The sequence below is a fragment of the Xenopus tropicalis genome, chromosome 9 (genome assembly GCF_000004195.4).
Source record: "Xenopus tropicalis strain Nigerian chromosome 9, UCB_Xtro_10.0, whole genome shotgun sequence".
NCBI lineage: Eukaryota > Metazoa > Chordata > Amphibia > Anura > Pipidae > Xenopus > Xenopus tropicalis.
The window spans coordinates 97,803-117,353 of record NC_030685.2 but is presented as its reverse complement, the minus strand read 5'-3'; the positions used below and the strand labels follow the sequence as shown (position 1 = coordinate 117,353).

General features: G+C 49.5%; 1 protein-coding gene across 2 annotated transcripts in view; it reads right to left on the bottom strand.

Annotated features, from left to right (window-relative positions):
* The window catches only part of fbxl16 (F-box and leucine-rich repeat protein 16), a 41,692-nt gene extending 40,549 nt beyond the window's left edge, over nt 1-1,143 (bottom strand). The window contains exons 1-2 of one of the 2 annotated variants that reach the window (XM_031892460.1): nt 891-1,143; nt 616-727 (exon numbers count right to left, since the gene is read on the bottom strand). The gene's annotated coding sequence lies outside the window, so the exon portion shown is untranslated. 2 annotated transcript variants of the gene reach the window in all.
* Nucleotides 1,144-19,551: the final 18,408 nt, after the last annotated feature.

The following is a 19,551-nucleotide window of genomic DNA, read 5'->3' as shown; positions in this document are numbered from 1 at the left end:
GGGGCCATTGCAAAGTTGAGGTCAGTGCAGTAACTTGGGGTACACTTAAGATATAGACCTACAAGTTCAAGGTTCGTGCTGTAATTTAAGAGCAAAAAGTTTAGATTTAGGCAGATGTAATATTGAAGGTGTAAATTGGGGTACAACGCTGATACTTGGAGAAAAGTAAGATTGGGTCAGTGGGGGAATTAGGCGCAGAGAGCTGAGATTGGGGCCAATATAGTGTTGGGGTAAATGGTTCCATTCCTGATCCCACTGCCAATGAATGAAAGGCCAGAGATCCATTCCTGATCCCACTGCCAATGAATGAAAGGCCAGAGATCCATTCCTGATCCCACTGCCAATGAATGAAAGGCCAGAGATCCATTCCTGATCCCACTGCCAATGAATGAAAGGCCAAAGATCCATTCCTGATCCCACTGCCAATAAATGAAAGGCCAGAGATCCATTCCTGATCCCACTGCCAATAAATGAAAGGCCAGAGATCCATTCCTGATCCCACTGCCAATAAATGAAAGGCCAGAGATCCATTCCTGATCCCACTGCCAATGAATGAAAGGCCAGAGATCCATTCCTGATCCCACTGCCAATGAATGAAAGGCCAGAGATCCTTACCTGGGATCCGGTGGTCACTTCATGGGAAGCATGCTGGCAGGATGACAGGCTCCGGGGCGGCGGAGATGGAAACACAACAGCTGGAAGATGTGGGAAATGCTCGTCGGTGCATCTATTGGGGTAGAAATAAGGGGGGCATTTACCCTTCTAGCAAATCCATCATCAGCACAAAAGCAGGTCAGGCAGCATCTTGTAGCCAGTGTAACACCCTGCCGGCAGCAGCAGCAGCCCAATCCAAGGCATTCAGAGCCCCAGTGGTCCCCACCCTGACATACGGAATCACTTGCAGGTGCGAAGGATGAAAAATGGAGGAAAGCCAAGGAAAACCAGGCAGCGGCAGCCTTAGCAATGAAGCAGAATGGACCCTTTCCCAGTAGGAGGCAACGTCACCGAGCCAGGCACAGTGACATCAAACGCAGAGAATTCAGCTGGATTCCCCACCCTCTCCCTTACACACACGCTGCTCTGCTTGCACTCACACACACACACACTGCTCTGCTTGCACTCACACACACACACGCTGCTCTGCTTGCACTCACACACTCACACACTGCTCTGCTTGCACTCACACACACACACACTGCTCTGCTTGCACTCACACACACACACGCTGCTCTGCTTGCACTCACACACACACACACTGCTCTGCTTGCACTCACACACTGCTCTGCTTGCACTCACACACACACACACTGCTCTGCTTGCACTCACACACACACACACTGCTCTGCTTGCACTCACACACACACACGCTGCTCTGCTTGCACTCACACACACACACTGCTCTGCTTGCACTCACACACACACACACTGCTCTGCTTGCACTCACACACACACACGCTGCTCTGCTTGCACTCACACACACACACGCTGCTCTGCTTGCACTCACACACACACACGCTGCTCTGCTTGCACTCACACACACACACACTGCTCTGCTTGCACTCACACACACACACACTGCTCTGCTTGCACTCACACACACACACGCTGCTCTGCTTGCACTCACACACACACACACTGCTCTGCTTGCACTCACACACACACACGCTGCTCTGCTTGCACTCACACACACACTGCTCTGCTTGCACTCACACACACACACTGCTCTGCTTGCACTCACACACTGCTCTGCTTGCACTCACACACTGCTCTGCTTGCACTCACACACACACACACTGCTCTGCTTGCACTCACACACACACACGCTGCTCTGCTTGCACTCACACACACACACGCTGCTCTGCTTGCACTCACACACACACACACTGCTCTGCTTGCACTCACACACACACACGCTGCTCTGCTTGCACTCACACACACACACACTGCTCTGCTTGCACTCACACACACACTGCTCTGCTTGCACTCACACACACACACGCTGCTCTGCTTGCACTCACACACACACACGCTGCTCTGCTTGCACTCACACACACACTGCTCTGCTTGCACTCACACACACACACACTGCTCTGCTTGCACTCACACACACACACGCTGCTCTGCTTGCACTCACACACACACACGCTGCTCTGCTTGCACTCACACACACACACGCTGCTCTGCTTGCACTCACACACTGCTCTGCTTGCACTCACACACACACACACTGCTCTGCTTGCACTCACACACACACACGCTGCTCTGCTTGCACTCACACACACACTGCTCTGCTTGCACTCACACACACACACACTGCTCTGCTTGCACTCACACACACACACGCTGCTCTGCTTGCACTCACACACACACACGCTGCTCTGCTTGCACTCACACACACACACGCTGCTCTGCTTGCACTCACACACTGCTCTGCTTGCACTCACACACACACACACTGCTCTGCTTGCACTCACACACACACACGCTGCTCTGCTTGCACTCACACACACACACGCTGCTCTGCTTGCACTCACACACACACTGCTCTGCTTGCACTCACACACACACACACTGCTCTGCTTGCACTCACACACACACACGCTGCTCTGCTTGCACTCACACACACACACGCTGCTCTGCTTGCACTCACACACACACACGCTGCTCTGCTTGCACTCACACACTGCTCTGCTTGCACTCACACACACACTGCTCTGCTTGCACTCACACACACACACACTGCTCTGCTTGCACTCACACACACACACACTGCTCTGCTTGCACTCACACACACACACGCTGCTCTGCTTGCACTCACACACACACACGCTGCTCTGCTTGCACTCACACACACACACGCTGCTCTGCTTGCACTCACACACACACTGCTCTGCTTGCACTCACACACACACACTGCTCTGCTTGCACTCACACACACACACGCTGCTCTGCTTGCACTCACACACACACACGCTGCTCTGCTTGCACTCACACACTCACACACTGCTCTGCTTGCACTCACACACACACACGCTGCTCTGCTTGCACTCACACACACACACGCTGCTCTGCTTGCACTCACACACACACACGCTGCTCTGCTTGCACTCACACACACACACGCTGCTCTGCTTGCACTCACACACACACACGCTGCTCTGCTTGCACTCACACACACACACGCTGCTCTGCTTGCACTCACACACACACACACTGCTCTGCTTGCACTCACACACACACACGCTGCTCTGCTTGCACTCACACACACACGCTGCTCTGCTTGCACTCACACACACACACGCTGCTCTGCTTGCACTCACACACACACACGCTGCTCTGCTTGCACTCACACACACACACGCTGCTCTGCTTGCACTCACACACACACACGCTGCTCTGCTTGCACTCACACACACACACGCTGCTCTGCTTGCACTCACACACACACTGCTCTGCTTGCACTCACACACACACACACTGCTCTGCTTGCACTCACACACACACACACTGCTCTGCTTGCACTCACACACACACTGCTCTGCTTGCACTCACACACACACACACTGCTCTGCTTGCACTCACACACACACTGCTCTGCTTGCACTCACACACACACACGCTGCTCTGCTTGCACTCACACACACACTGCTCTGCTTGCACTCACACACACACACGCTGCTCTGCTTGCACTCACACACACACACGCTGCTCTGCTTGCACTCACACACTGCTCTGCTTGCACTCACACACTGCTCTGCTTGCACTCACACGCTGCTCTGCTTGCACTCACACACACACACGCTGCTCTGCTTGCACTCACACACACACACACTGCTCTGCTTGCACTCACACACACACACTGCTCTGCTTGCACTCACACACTCACACACTGCTCTGCTTGCACTCACACACACACACGCTGCTCTGCTTGCACTCACACACACACACGCTGCTCTGCTTGCACTCACACACACACACGCTGCTCTGCTTGCACTCACACACACACACGCTGCTCTGCTTGCACTCACACACACACACGCTGCTCTGCTTGCACTCACACACACACACGCTGCTCTGCTTGCACTCACACACACACACGCTGCTCTGCTTGCACTCACACACACACACACTGCTCTGCTTGCACTCACACACACACACGCTGCTCTGCTTGCACTCACACACACCACACACTGCTCTGCTTGCACTCACACACACACACACTGCTCTGCTTGCACTCACACACACACACGCTGCTCTGCTTGCACTCACACACACACGCTGCCTCTGCTTGCACTCACACACACACACGCTGCTCTGCTTGCACTCACACACACACACGCTGCTCTGCTTGCACTCACACACACACACGCTGCTCTGCTTGCACTCACACACACACACGCTGCTCTGCTTGCACTCACACACACGCTGCTCTGCTTGCACTCACACACACACACGCTGCTCTGCTTGCACTCACACACACACACGCTGCTCTGCTTGCACTCACACACACACACGCTGCTCTGCTTGCACTCACACACACACACGCTGCTCTGCTTGCACTCACACACACACACGCTGCTCTGCTTGCACTCACACACACGCTGCTCTGCTTGCACTCACACACACACACGCTGCTCTGCTTGCACTCACACACACACACGCTGCTCTGCTTGCACTCACACACACGCTGCTCTGCTTGCACTCACACACACACACGCTGCTCTGCTTGCACTCACACACACACACGCTGCTCTGCTTGCACTCACACACACACACGCTGCTCTGCTTGCACTCACACACACACGCTGCTCTGCTTGCACTCACACACACACACACTGCTCTGCTTGCACTCACACACACACACGCTGCTCTGCTTGCACTCACACACACACACGCTGCTCTGCTTGCACTCACACACACACGCTGCTCTGCTTGCACTCACACACACACGCTGCTCTGCTTGCACTCACACACACACACGCTGCTCTGCTTGCACTCACACACACACACGCTGCTCTGCTTGCACTCACACACACACACGCTGCTCTGCTTGCACTCACACACACACTGCTCTGCTTGCACACACACACACACACGCTGCTCTGCTTGCACTCACACACACACTGCTCTGCTTGCACTCACACACACACACGCTGCTCTGCTTGCACTCACACACACACTGCTCTGCTTGCACTCACACACACACACGCTGCTCTGCTTGCACTCACACACACACACGCTGCTCTGCTTGCACTCACACACACACACGCTGCTCTGCTTGCACTCACACACACACACACTGCTCTGCTTGCACTCACACACACACACGCTGCTCTGCTTGCACTCACACACACACTGCTCTGCTTGCACTCACACACACACACGCTGCTCTGCTTGCACTCACACACACACACGCTGCTCTGCTTGCACTCACACACACACACGCTGCTCTGCTTGCACTCACACACACACACGCTGCTCTGCTTGCACTCACACACACACACGCTGCTCTGCTTGCACTCACACACACACACGCTGCTCTGCTTGCACTCACACACACACTGCTCTGCTTGCACTCACACACACACACGCTGCTCTGCTTGCACTCACACACACACTGCTCTGCTTGCACTCACACACACACACACACACTGCTCTGCTTGCACTCACACACACACACACTGCTCTGCTTGCACTCACACACACACTGCTCTGCTTGCACTCACACACACACTGCTCTGCTTGCACTCACACACACACTGCTCTGCTTGCACACACACACACACAGGATGTCACATACACACACTGCTTACTTGCACACACACACACACAGGATGTCACATACACACACTGCTTACTTGCACACACACTGCTCGCACACACACACTGCTTACTTGCACACACACACACGCTGCTTTGCTTACACACACACAATGCTCAGCTTGCGCTCACACACACACTAGGCATTACAGGCACCACACACAGGGTGTCACACACATACAATTCTCATTTCACACAGGCTGCCCGACTGCAGATTGCTTGCACACACACACTCAGGGTGTCACACACCAGCCCCAGTTTAAGAGAAATCACCATTTATATCAATAATTCATGACTTCAGCCAAGCAGCCTGCATGTCTCCCTCTGTTCCCCCCCCCCTCTCCTTCATCCTCTCCCTCCCATTCAGAGGTTGCTTCCTCCTCCTCCTCCTCCTCAGCTTCAGCCTCAGCCGTGTAGCGAAGGTTTGGTGCTGCCTTGGTGCTGAGCGTGTGTCCATTCTGCACAGGATAGAATGATGGGATAGTTACTCCACATGATGTAATAGTCACTACCTTACATTAACACTCCCCTGCCCTTTCTGGAAAGATTGATTGAGATAATAATAACAATAATAACAATAATAATAATAATGCTTACCTCCAAGCATGTACTCTAATACTTACCACACTGCAATAACCTTTAAGCCTTTCTGAAATAAATTACACCCAGGCAGATAGCGTAATAGTTAATACATGACATTAACCCTCTCTGCTTTTGTCTTAACTTGCCTCTCCTGAATAGAATAAGCACACAGGCACATATTGGTGGAGTGCGAATGGTGTAGTTGGGCAATATGAGAAGGCAGTAGGGTACCAATAGGTATAGCAAGAGAAACATGAGCGAGTGGTGTATTTGGGCAATTTGAGAAGGCAGTAAAGTACCAATACGTATAGGGAAAGAAATGTGAGCGAGTAGTGTAGTTGGGCAATATAAAAAAGCTATCAGGCTACTGAGTGGAATAGAGAACCTACATTCTGGAGCTGACCAACTGATAGAAACACCCTTATGCCAGCTGCCGATGGTCTGAGACACCTTAAAGGTAAGAATATTAAACTAATATGTGAGTTTGGCTGAGAAAGTACCACTATAAGATGGGTAAAGGTGAGAAGTTGTCTATAAGATTTGAGCATGGCTGAGAAGGTACCACTATAAGAAGGGTGAGAAGTTGTCAACAAGATGTGAGCATGGCTGAGAAGGTACCACTATAAGATAAGTAAAGGTGAGAAGTTGTCTATAAGATGTGAGCATGGCTGAGAAGGTACCACTATGACATGGGTAAGGGTGAGAAGTTGTCTATAACATGTGAGCATAGCTGAGAAGGTACCACTATAAGATGGGTAAGGGTGAGAAGTTGTCTATAAGATGTGAGCATGGCTGTGAAGGTACCACTATAAGATAAGTAAAGGTGAGAAGTTGTCTATAAGATGTGAGCATAGCTGAGAAGGTAGCACTATAAGATGGGTAAGGGTGAAAAGTTGTCTATAAGATGTGAGTATGGCTGTGAAGGTACCACTATAAGATAAGTAAAGGTGAGAAGTTGTCTATAAGATATGGGCATGGCTGGGAAGGTACCACTATAAGATGGGTAAGGGTGAGAAGTTGTCTATAAGATGTGAGCATAGCTGAGAAGGTAGCACTATAAGATAAGTAAAGGTGAGAAGTTGTCTATAAGATATGGGCATGGCTGGGAAGGTACCACTATAAGATGGGTAAGGGTGAGAAGTTGTCTATAAGATGTGAGCATAGCTGAGAAGGTAGCACTATAAGATGGGTAAGGGTGAAAAGTTGTCTATAAGATGTGAGCATGGCTGAGAAGGTACCACTATAAGGTGGGTAAGGGTGAGAAGTTGTCTATAAGATGTGAGCATGGCTGAGAAGATACCACTATGAGATGAGTAAGGGTGAGAAGTTGTCTATAAGATGTGAGCATGGCTGAGAAGGTACCACTATGAGAAGGTTAAGGGTGAGAAGTTGTCAACAAGATGTGAGCATGGCTGGGAAAGTACCACTATAAGATGGGTAAAGGTGAGAAGTTGTCTATAAGATGTGAGCATGGCTGAGAAGGTACCACTATGAGAAGGGTAAGGGTGAGAAGTTGTCAACAAGATGTGAGCATGGCTGAGAAGGTACCACTATGAGATGGGTAAGGGTGAGAGGTTGTCTATAAGATGTGAGCATGGCTGAGAAGGTACCACTATGAGATGGGTAAGGGTGAGAGGTTGTCTATAAGATGTGAGCATGGCTGAGAAGGTTCCACTATAAGATGAGTAAGGGTAAGAAGTTGTCTATAAGATTTTAGCATGGCTGAGAAGGTTCCACTATAAGATGGGTAAGGGTGAGAAGTTGTCTATAAGATGTGAGCATGGCTGAGAAGGTACCACTATAAGATGGGTAAGGGTGAGAAGTTGCCTATAGGATATGTGCATGGCTGGGAAGGTACCACTATAAGATGAGTAAGGGTAAGAAGTTGTCTGTAAGATGTGAGCATGGCTGAGAAGATACCACTATGAGAAGGGTAAGGGTGAGAAGTTGTCAACAAGATGTGAGCATGGCTGAGAAGGTACCACTATGAGATGGGTAAGGGTGAGAGGTTGTCTATAAGATGTGAGCATGGCTGAGAAGATACCACTATGAGATGAGTAAGGGTGAGACGTTGTCTATAAGATGTGAGCATAGCTGAGAAGGTACCACTATAAGATGGGTAAGGGTAAGAAGTTGTCTATAAGATTTGAGCACGGCTGAGAATGTTCCACTATAAGATGGGTAAGGGTGAGAAGTTGCCTATAGGATATGGGCATGGCTGGGAAGGTACCACTATAAGATGAGTAAGGGTAAGAAGTTGCCTGTAAGATGTGAGCATGGCTGAGAAGGTACCACTATAAGATGGGTAAGGGTGAGAAGTTACCTATAAGATGTGAGCATGGCTGGAAAGGTACCACTATGAGATGGGTAAGGTTGAGAAGTTGTCTATAAGATGTGAGCATGGCTGAGAAGGTACCACTATAAGATGGGTAAGGTTGAGAAGTTGTCTATAAGATGTGAGCATGGCTGGAAAGGTACCACTATAATATGGGTAAGGTTGAGAAGTTGTCTATAAGATGCAGAAAGTCAGGAGCAGGTCAGGGGGCCGATTCCCTCACATTGGTGCTCAAGTTGAAGCTACATTACAAGAAGGGACCAATAAACAGCTCTAATATCTGCTTCACCACTAGATGACTGAGGAGATGAAGACATTTGATATGCTGAGTCCTAGTGAGACCTCATGGGACAGCCGGAGTAATAGTGAGAGTAGTGAAACTGTTCTTCATGTGACACATCCCACCACCAAACGACTGCTCTAATAAGCTCCTCACATCAATGGTAACAACATTATCTTCTCTTGAACAATATTATGGGAGAGACCTATAGAGCTGTGGTTGGAGGGGGTGGAACATTCATTCATGAGGGCAGTTCCTGGGCCGGGGTGCAGTGTGGGTGAGACCGGTAAGAGGCACGGTTACCCTACGACCATAAGGATGGGGGGGAGCAATTTTGTGCCTGTTTCTTTCTATTTTAAGAAGCGCTCCCCCTCCCAGCACCTTACACGAGAGAAACCTGATCAGACTGTTAAATAATCGAGCAGCGAGACAGACAAATACACAGCAAAGTGCAGTCTCCTCCCCGGGGCTTCCAAGCAGATGCTTCTGGGGTCATAATGACCCATCAAAGCTCCTGTGGGACTGACATGGGGGAAGGAAGGAACAACAGGATCAATGGAAGGGTGGGGGTATCTATAGGTACAAACGCAGCACGGGGGGGTAATATAGGTACAAACATGGGGTACCTCCTCAGTGGGATATTAGGGGTCAGTCTCCCCTCCCTACTGACACACACACACACACACATACACACACACAGTTACACATGCACACACTGTTACCCACACACATAGACACACACACACACACATAGTGTTACACACACACACACTGTTACACACACGCATACACACATACTGTTACACACACAGTGTTACACACACACACACAGTTACACACACACAGTGTTACACACACGCACAGTGTTACACACACACACACATACACACGCACAGTTACACATACGCATAGTGTTACACACACACACATACAGACAGTGTTACACACACACACATACACACAGTGTTACACACACACACATACACACAGTGTTACACACATACACACATACACACAGTGTTACACACACACACATACACACAGTGTTACACACACACACACACACAGTGTTACACACACACACACACACACACACACACACACACACACACAGTGTTACACACACACACAGTGTTACACACACACACACACACACACACACACACACACACACAGTGTTACACACACACACACACACACACAGTGTTACACACACACACACACACACACAGTGTTACACACACACACACACACACAGTGTTACACACACACACACACAGTGTTACACACACACACAGTGTTACACACACACACACACACACAGTGTTACACACACACACACACAGTGTTACACACACACACAGTGTTACACACACAAACTGTGATACACACACAAACAGTGTTACGCTGACCTTGTGGCGGGTTCCACTAGTACATGTACGTGTCTCCCTGTGGCTGTATATATATATATATATGTTTATGCTACTTTGAATATATGTTTTGATTTTTCACAAGAAATCCCGGAGTTGCTGGTCTTTTTTATACTATTGGAACCCTTTACCGAGCACCCGAGGTATGTTATGTAGCGGTGTGCCATCCTTTGTGTATATATATATATATGTTCATTTTATCCATATAAAGTGACGTGCAGCCAGACACTGCTCGGGGAGCCCATTGGGGACTATATAGACGCTGACCTTGTGGCGGGTTCCACTAGTACATGTACGTGTCTCCCTGTGGCTGTATATATATATATATGTTCATTTTATCCATATAAAGTGACGTGCAGCCAGACACTGCTCAGGGAGCCAATTGGGGACACACTCACACACTCATTCTATACATACACTCGGCACTGCAGATGATTCAGGCCCCCTCTGTTGCCCTAGCAACCACTGTCACCTAGCAATGTCCATCTCCCCCGGTAACAGCTGTCGCCTGGCAACAGGATATTTCTCACAGCTGCTGAGATGAAGACAAAGGATGGGGGGGGGGTCTGCATCTATTTTTAGAAATGACAGGGGGCCTCCTAGAGGTGAAACAGCAAACTGCCATTGGATACGGCTTCATGGTGGGACCCAGAGCTGCTTATTGCTTACAATATTCTACCCCTCTCCATACAGCAAAAACGGGCAAGGTGTATTATTTGTATTTATACCTGTGGGGGGCAGCTGCCATAAGATTTCCCTCCCCAGCTGTCTTATCCCCAGCCCTCATTTTGGACAAGCATTTTTAAGTATAAATGAACACAAAAACACCAGAAAATGACAATAAAATCACATTTTTAATGATAAAATTAGAAAATTTGGCCACCGAAAAATTTGTTGCGTGTCAAGAGAAAGCCGTGGTCACAGAAAAATGGGTGTGGCCCCAGGGGCCCTATTCATACTGTCTCCCGAGGTGCAACTTATCTAACCCCACCCACTGACAGTACATATAGCTTCTCCGGGGTCCCAGGGGCCCTATTCATACTGTCTCCCGAGGTGCAACTTATCTAACCCCACCCACTGACAGTACATATAGCTTCTCCGGGGTCCCAGGGGCCCTATTCATACTGTCTCCCGAGGTGCAACTTATCTAACCCCACCCACTGACAGTACATATAGCTTCTCCGGGGTCCCAGGGGCCCTATTCATACTGTCTCCCGAGGTGCAACTTATCTAACCCCACCCACTGACAGTACATATAGCTTCTCCGGGGTCCCAGGGGCCCTATTCATACTGTCTCCTCAGGTGCAACTTATCTAACCCCACCCACTGACAGTACATATAGCTTCTCCGGGGTCCCAGGGGCCCTATTCATACTGTCTCCCGAGGTGCAACTTATCTAACCCCACCCACTGACAGTACATATAGCTTCTCCGGGGTCCCAGGGGCCCTATTCATACTGTCTCCCGAGGTGCAACTTATCTAACCCCACCCACTGACAGTACATATAGCTTCTCCGGGGCCCCAGGGGCCCTATTCATACTGTCTCCCAAGGTGCAACTTATCTAACCCCACCCACTGACAGTACATATAGCTTCTCCGGGGTCCCAGGGGCCCTATTCATACTGTCTCCCAAGGTGCAACTTATCTAACCCCACCCACTGACAGTACATATAGCTTCTCCGGGGTCCCAGGGGCCCTATTCATACTGTCTCCTCAGGTGCAACTTATCTAACCCCACCCACTGACAGTACATATAGCTTCTCCGGGGTCCCAGGGGCCCTATTCATACTGTCTCCCGAGGTGCAACTTATCTAACCCCACCCACTGACAGTACATATAGCTTCTCCGGGGTCCCAGGGGCCCTATTCATACTGTCTCCCGAGGTGCAACTTATCTAACCCCACCCACTGACAGTACATATAGCTTCTCCGGGGTCCCAGGGGCCCTATTCATACTGTCTCCCGAGGTGCAACTTATCTAACCCCACCCACTGACAGTACATATAGCTTCTCCGGGGTCCCAGGGGCCCTATTCATACTGTCTCCCGAGGTGCAACTTATCTAACCCCACCCACTGACAGTACATATAGCTTCTCCGGGGTCCCAGGGGCCCTATTCATACTGTCTCCTCAGGTGCAACTTATCTAACCCCACCCACTGACAGTACATATAGCTTCTCCGGGGTCCCAGGGGCCCTATTCATACTGTCTCCCGAGGTGCAACTTATCTAACCCCACCCACTGACAGTACATATAGCTTCTCCGGGGTCCCAGGGGCCCTATTCATACTGTCTCCCGAGGTGCAACTTATCTAACCCCACCCACTGACAGTACATATAGCTTCTCCGGGGCCCCAGGGGCCCTATTCATACTGTCTCCCAAGGTGCAACTTATCTAACCCCACCCACTGACAGTACATATAGCTTCTCCGGGGTCCCAGGGGCCCTATTCATACTGTCTCCCAAGGTGCAACTTATCTAACCCCACCCACTGACAGTACATATAGCTTCTCCGGGGTCCCAGGGGCCCTATTCATACTGTCTCCTCAGGTGCAACTTATCTAACCCCCACCCACTGACAGTACATATAGCTTCTCCGGGGTCCCAGGGGCCCTATTCATACTGTCTCCCGAGGTGCAACTTATCTAACCCCACCCACTGACAGTACATATAGCTTCTCCGGGGTCCCAGGGGCCCTATTCATACTGTCTCCCGAGGTGCAACTTATCTAACCCCACCCACTGACAGTACATATAGCTTCTCCGGGGTCCCAGGGGCCCTATTCATACTGTCTCCCAAGGTGCAACTTATCTAACCCCACCCACTGACAGTACATATAGCTTCTCCGGGGTCCCAGGGGCCCTATTCATACTGTCTCCCAAGGTGCAACTTATCTAACCCCACCCACTGACAGTACATATAGCTTCTCCGGGGTCCCAGGGGCCCTATTCATACTGTCTCCCGAGGTGCAACTTATCTAACCCCACCCACTGACAGTACATATAGCTTCTCCGGGGTCCCAGGGGCCCTATTCATACTGTCTCCTCAGGTGCAACTTATCTAACCCCACCCACTGACAATACATATAGCTTCTCCGGGGTCCCAGGGGCCCTATTCATACTGTCTCCCGAGGTGCAACTTATCTAACCCCACCCACTGACAGTACATATAGCTTCTCCGGGGTCCCAGGGGCCCTATTCATACTGTCTCCTCAGGTGCAACTTATCTAACCCCACCCACTGACAGTACATATAGCTTCTCCGGGGTCCCAGGGGCCCTATTCATACTGTCTCCTCAGGTGCAACTTATCTAACCCCACCCACTGACAGTACATATAGCTTCTCCGGGGCCCCAGGGGCCCTATTCATACTGTCTCCTCAGGTGCAACTTATCTAACCCCACCCACTGACAGTACATATAGCTTCTCCGGGGCCCCAGGGGCCCTATTCATACTGTCTCCTCAGGTGCAATTTATCTAACCCCACCCACTGACAGTACATATAGCTTCTCTGGGGTCCCAGGGGCCCTATTCATACTGTCTCCTCAGGTGCAATTTATCTATCCCCACCCACTTCAAACAGGGGAAAATCAAACTGCAAAAAGATGCGGCTACAGGTAAGCTTGCTGTATAGTTGCTTATACTCCACCAAATGTTTTTATTTAGCACTTAATAAAGCAAAAACTTTTAAAAAAATGAAAGCGCAACAGTTAAATAAACACCAATTAATAAAAGATACTTACCCTTCGATGCGTTCCACCTGCATTCAGTCGTTGGTGTGCCTGTGCCAGCGCGGGCCATTGGGGAACAATTCAATTCTCTTTCCTTCAGTCTTGGCATTCCCAGTGAGACTGGGCAAGTGGGCAGATGCCACTGGGTTAGCACTAGTTTTTAGACAAGCTTTGCATTATCCCAAAGTCTTGTTTATGCACCGCAATGGGGCACCTGATGCCCACACACAGGGCACACAGTGAGGCAGGCAGGGCAATGAGAGGAGCACAGTGACATCTATGAAGTGCAGTTTGAAAAGTGAAAGTAACTGCCTGTTCCGCCTCTATGTCTGAGGCCCTGCTGCAGGCAATGCATCGTTGAAAGCTGACATTGTTAAACACCTGTATAACAGGTATGGATGTTCTAATAAAAGAACAAGAATTTGGGTTTCATGTTCAATAGAAAAATGACCCCTTGAATGGCTTGTGTGCAATGGCTGACGTATGAAGGCAAACGACGTTCTACAGATCACGGTGCATTTCACTGACAGAGATCCTATAGTTCTGCAACGTGGCAACTGTTACACACTCCTCCTGTGGCACGCAAGTAAAAGGTGCACAGGAAGTGAGGAGATTATGCCCAGGAAGTAAGGAGAGTATGCCCAGGAAGTAAGGAGATTATGCCCAGGTAGTGAGATTATGCCCAGGAAGTGAGGAGATTATGCCCAGGAAGTAAGGAGATTATGCCCAGGAAGTGAGGAGATTATGCCCAGGAAGTGAGGAGATTATGCCCAGGAAGTGAGGAGATTATGCCCAGGAAGTAAGGAGATTATGCCCAGGTAGTGAGATTATGCCCAGGAAGTGAGGAGATTATGCCCAGGAAGTAAGGAGATTATGCCCAGGAAGTGAGGAGATTATGCCCAGGAAGTGAGGAGATTATGCCCAGGAAGTAAGGAGATTATGCCCAGGAAGTGAGGAGATTATGCCCAGGAAGTGAGGAGATTATGCCCAGGAAGTGAGGAGATTATGCCCAGGAAGTGAGGAGATTATGCCCAGGAAGTGAGGAGATTATGCCCAGGAAGTGAGAAGATTATGCCCAGGAAGTGAGGAGATTATGCCCAGGAAGTGAGAAGATTATGCCCAGGAAGTGAGGAGATTATGCCCAGGAAGTAAAGAGATTATGCCCAGGAAGTGAGGAGATTATGCCCAGGAAGTGAGGAGATTATGCCCAGGAAGTAAGGAGATTAAGCCCAGGTAGTGAGATTATGCCCAGGAAGTGAGGAGATTATGCCCAGGAAGTAAGGAGATTATGCCCAGGTAGTGAGGAGATTATGCCCAGGAAGTAAGGAGATTATGCCCAGGAAGTGAGGAGATTATGCCCAGGAAGTAAGGAGATTATGCCCAGGAAGTAAGGAGATTATGCCCAGGAAGTAAGGAGATTATGCCCAGGAAGTAAGGAGATTATGCCCAGGAAGTAAGGAGATTATGCACAGGTAGTGAGGAGATTATGCCCAGGAAGTGAGGAGATTATGCCCAGTAAGTAAGGAGATTATGCCCAGGAAGTAAGGAGATTATGCCCAGGAAGTAAGGAGATTATGCCCAGGAAGTGAGGAGATTATGCACAGTTAGTGAGGAGATTATGCCCAGGAAGTAAGGAGATTATGCCCAGGAAGTAAGGAGATTATGCCCAGGAAGTAAGGAGATTATGCCCAGGTAGTGAGGAGATTATGCCCAGGAAGTGAGGAGAGTATGATTGTGTATGAGCCATGCTAAGCATACGGTAATTATGTTACTAATACCACAGTGGGGTAGAACTATGAATACACTGGAACCGGCGCTATAACCTTTGGTGTATTCAGTGCTCACACCATGAACTGTTATTAACTATGTAGCCCACTTTAGCCGGTGCTGCTACTTTTACCATACAATTGTATTCCTTTGACACTACAGGAGCCCTGTGTTTCCGCTTACTATGGGGGAGCAGGTACAATAATGCTGGCGTGCCTCCACCCAGAGTAGGGACAGGTAGAACTGTAACACCCCTCCCTGGGAAACTCAGTAATGTCCTCCTTGGACAGGGACTCCCTGCAACTCCCGGTACCTTGGGTCACTGCTTACCAGGCAGTCCTCTTTATAGGAAGAGACAAGGCACTGGCTGTGATAGTGAACCGGATGAACTTGCTTTATTTGGTGCAGGCAGGACTTCCAGGATATGTTACACACACACTTCAGGGTACACTCTCCTTTACTTCTCTCTGGGATAACTTCTCTTTCATGGCTACCCACGGTACTCCCGCCAGGTGATCCTATCTAGGAGCTCCCCCCGGTACTCTTGCCAGGAGACCCTCTCTTAGGGCTCTCCCCGGTACTCCCGCCAGGCTGACCCTCCACAAGGCCTCACCCCGGTACTCACGCCTGAGCACCCTTCGATTAGGAATGCCCCTGGTGGTCACTTTCTCCACCTAACTAGACACTACATACCCTGAATTCCAGCGATGGATTGCTGGGGGGTCTTAACCCCTCTCAGTCCTGGTGGGGCTATCTCTGCCCGTTCTTACTATTCCTGCCTGTCACTCCTAGAGTGATCTATTAACAGTACTGCTGACTAAGACTCCAGCCTGTTTAACACCTCTTCACAGAGGGAGGTCCCAGGACTAAAACCTACATAGTTACATAGTTACATAGGGTTGAAAAAAGACCAGTGTCCATCAAGTTCAACCCATCCAAGTAAACCCAGCACACTTAACCCACACCTACCAATCTATACACTCACATACATAAACTATAAATACACCCACTAGTACTAACTGTAGGTATTAGTATCACAATAGCCTTGGATATTCTGATTGATCAAGAACTCATCCAGGCCCCTCTTATAGGCACTAACAGAATCTGCCATTACCCCATCACTAGGGGCATTCCCCAACCTCACTGCCCTCACCGTGAGGAACCCCCTACCCAACATCCCCCGGCAGGGCATTCCCCAACCCCCTCACTGCCCTCACCGTGAGGAACCCCCTACCCAACACCCCCCGGCAGGGCATTCCCCAACCCCCTCACTGCCCTCACCGTGAGGAACCACCTACCCAACATCCCCCGGCAGGGCATTCCCCAACCCCCTCACTGCCCTCACCGTGAGGAACCCCCTACCCAACATCCCCCGGCAGGGCATTCCCCAACCCCCTCACTGCCCTCACCGTGAGGAACCCCCTACCCAACATCCCCCGGCAGGGCATTCCCCAACCCCCTCACTGCCCTCACCGTGAGGAACCCCCGGCCCAACATCCCCCGGCAGGGCATTCCCCAACCCCCTCACTGCCCTCACCGTGAGGAACCACCTACGCTGCTTCAAATGGAAGCTCCTTTCCTCTAATCTATAGGGGGGCCTCTGGTGCGTTGATTGTTTTTATGGGAAAAAAAGAACATCCCCATCTGCCTATAATCCCCTCTAATGTACTTGTACAGAGTAATCATGTCCCCTCGCAAGCACCTCTTTTCCAGAGAAAACAACCCCAACCCTGACAGTCTCACCTCATAGTTTAACCCTTCCATCCCCTTAACCAGTTTAGTTGCACGTCTCTGCACTCTCTCCAGCTCATTAATATCCTTCTTAAGGACTGGAGCCCAAAACTGCACTGCATACTCACTGTTACTGCCCCCCATACTCACTTACTGCCCCCCCATACTCACTGTTACTGCCCCCCATACTCACTGTTACTGCCCCCATACTCACTGTTACTGCCCCCCCCCATACTCACTGTTACTGCCCCCCATACTCACTGTTACTGCCCCCCATACTCACTGTTACTGCCCCCCATACTCACTGTAACTGCCCCCATACTCAAGGTGAGGCCTTACCAGGGACCTATAAAGGGGCAAAATTATGTTCTCATCCCTTGAGTCAATGCCCTTTTTTATACAAGACAGCACTTTATTTGCTTTAGTAGCCACAGAATGACACTGCCTGGCATTAGACAACTTGTTATCAACAAAAATCCCTAGATCCTTCTCCATTAAGGAAACCCCCAACACACTCCCATTCAGTAGATAGTTTGCGTTTATATTATTTCTACCAAAGGGCAGAACTTTGCACTTATCAACATTGAACCTCATTTCCCAGTTTGCTGCCCAGTTATCTAATTTTGTCAAATCGCTCTGCAAAGCGGCACATCCTGCATGGAACTTATAGTTTTGCCCAATTTAGTGTCATCAGCAAAAATAGAAACAGTACTGTCTATGCCCCCCCCCAGGTCATTAATAAACAAGTTAAAAAGCAAAGGCCCAAGGACTGACCCCTGCGGTACCCACTAACCACACTGGTCCAATTAGAAAATGTTGCATTTACAACCACTCTGTGTAATCTACCCTTCAGCCAGTTCTCTATCCAATTACAAATATTATGTTCTAGGCCAATATTCCTCAATTTGATCATTAACCTTCTGTGAGGTACTGTATCAAACGCTTTAGCAAAGTCCAAGTAGATGACATCAACTGCCATTCCAGCATCAAGGTTCCTGCTCACCTCCTCATAAAAGGCGACTAAATTAGTCTGGCAAGATCTGTTACCCATAAACCCATGCTGGCACAAACTAATAGTATTGTGACCTGCAATGTATTCAAGTACCCTATCCCTTATTACCCCTTCCAAAAGTTTTCCTACTACTGATGTCAGACTAACAGGCCTATAGTTTTCAGGCTGAGAACGGGATCCCTGTTTAAATAACGGCACCACATTAGCAATCCGCCAGTCTCTCGGCACCATGCCAGACCTCAATGAATCCTGAAAAATTAAGTGAATAGGTTTGGCAATCACAGCGCTCAGCTCATTTAATACCCTGGGATGAATCCCATCCGGCCCTGGACCTTTGTTTACCTTTACATGTTCAAGTCTCTTTTGAATCCCCTCCTGAGTGACCCATGCGCCAGTAGCTAAATTACTAGAACTGGGCATATTACAAGGGAAGCCTTCATTATCTGGCTCCTCAGATGTATAGACAGATGAAAAATAAGAGTTCAAAATTTCAGCTTTTTCCCCGTTCTCATCAACCAACGTACCCCCCCGTGATAATAAAGTTCCCACCCCTACTTGCTTCATTTTTTTACTATTCACATAATTAAAAAATAATTTAGGATTCTTTTTACTCCTAGCTGCAATATCCCTTTCCATCTCTATTTTAGCTTGCCTGATAGCTTTTTTGCTGCTTTATTTGCCCCCCTGTACCTGATGAAAGCCCCAGCTGCCCCAGCTAACTTGAATGCCCTAAAAGCACGTTTTTTCTTACCAACCTCGACAATAACACTTTTATTCAGCCATAAAGGTTTTGCTTTGCGATGCCTCTCCTTGCTTACAAGGGGAATATACTGTTGTGTATACCTACAAAGCAATGTTATAAAGATGT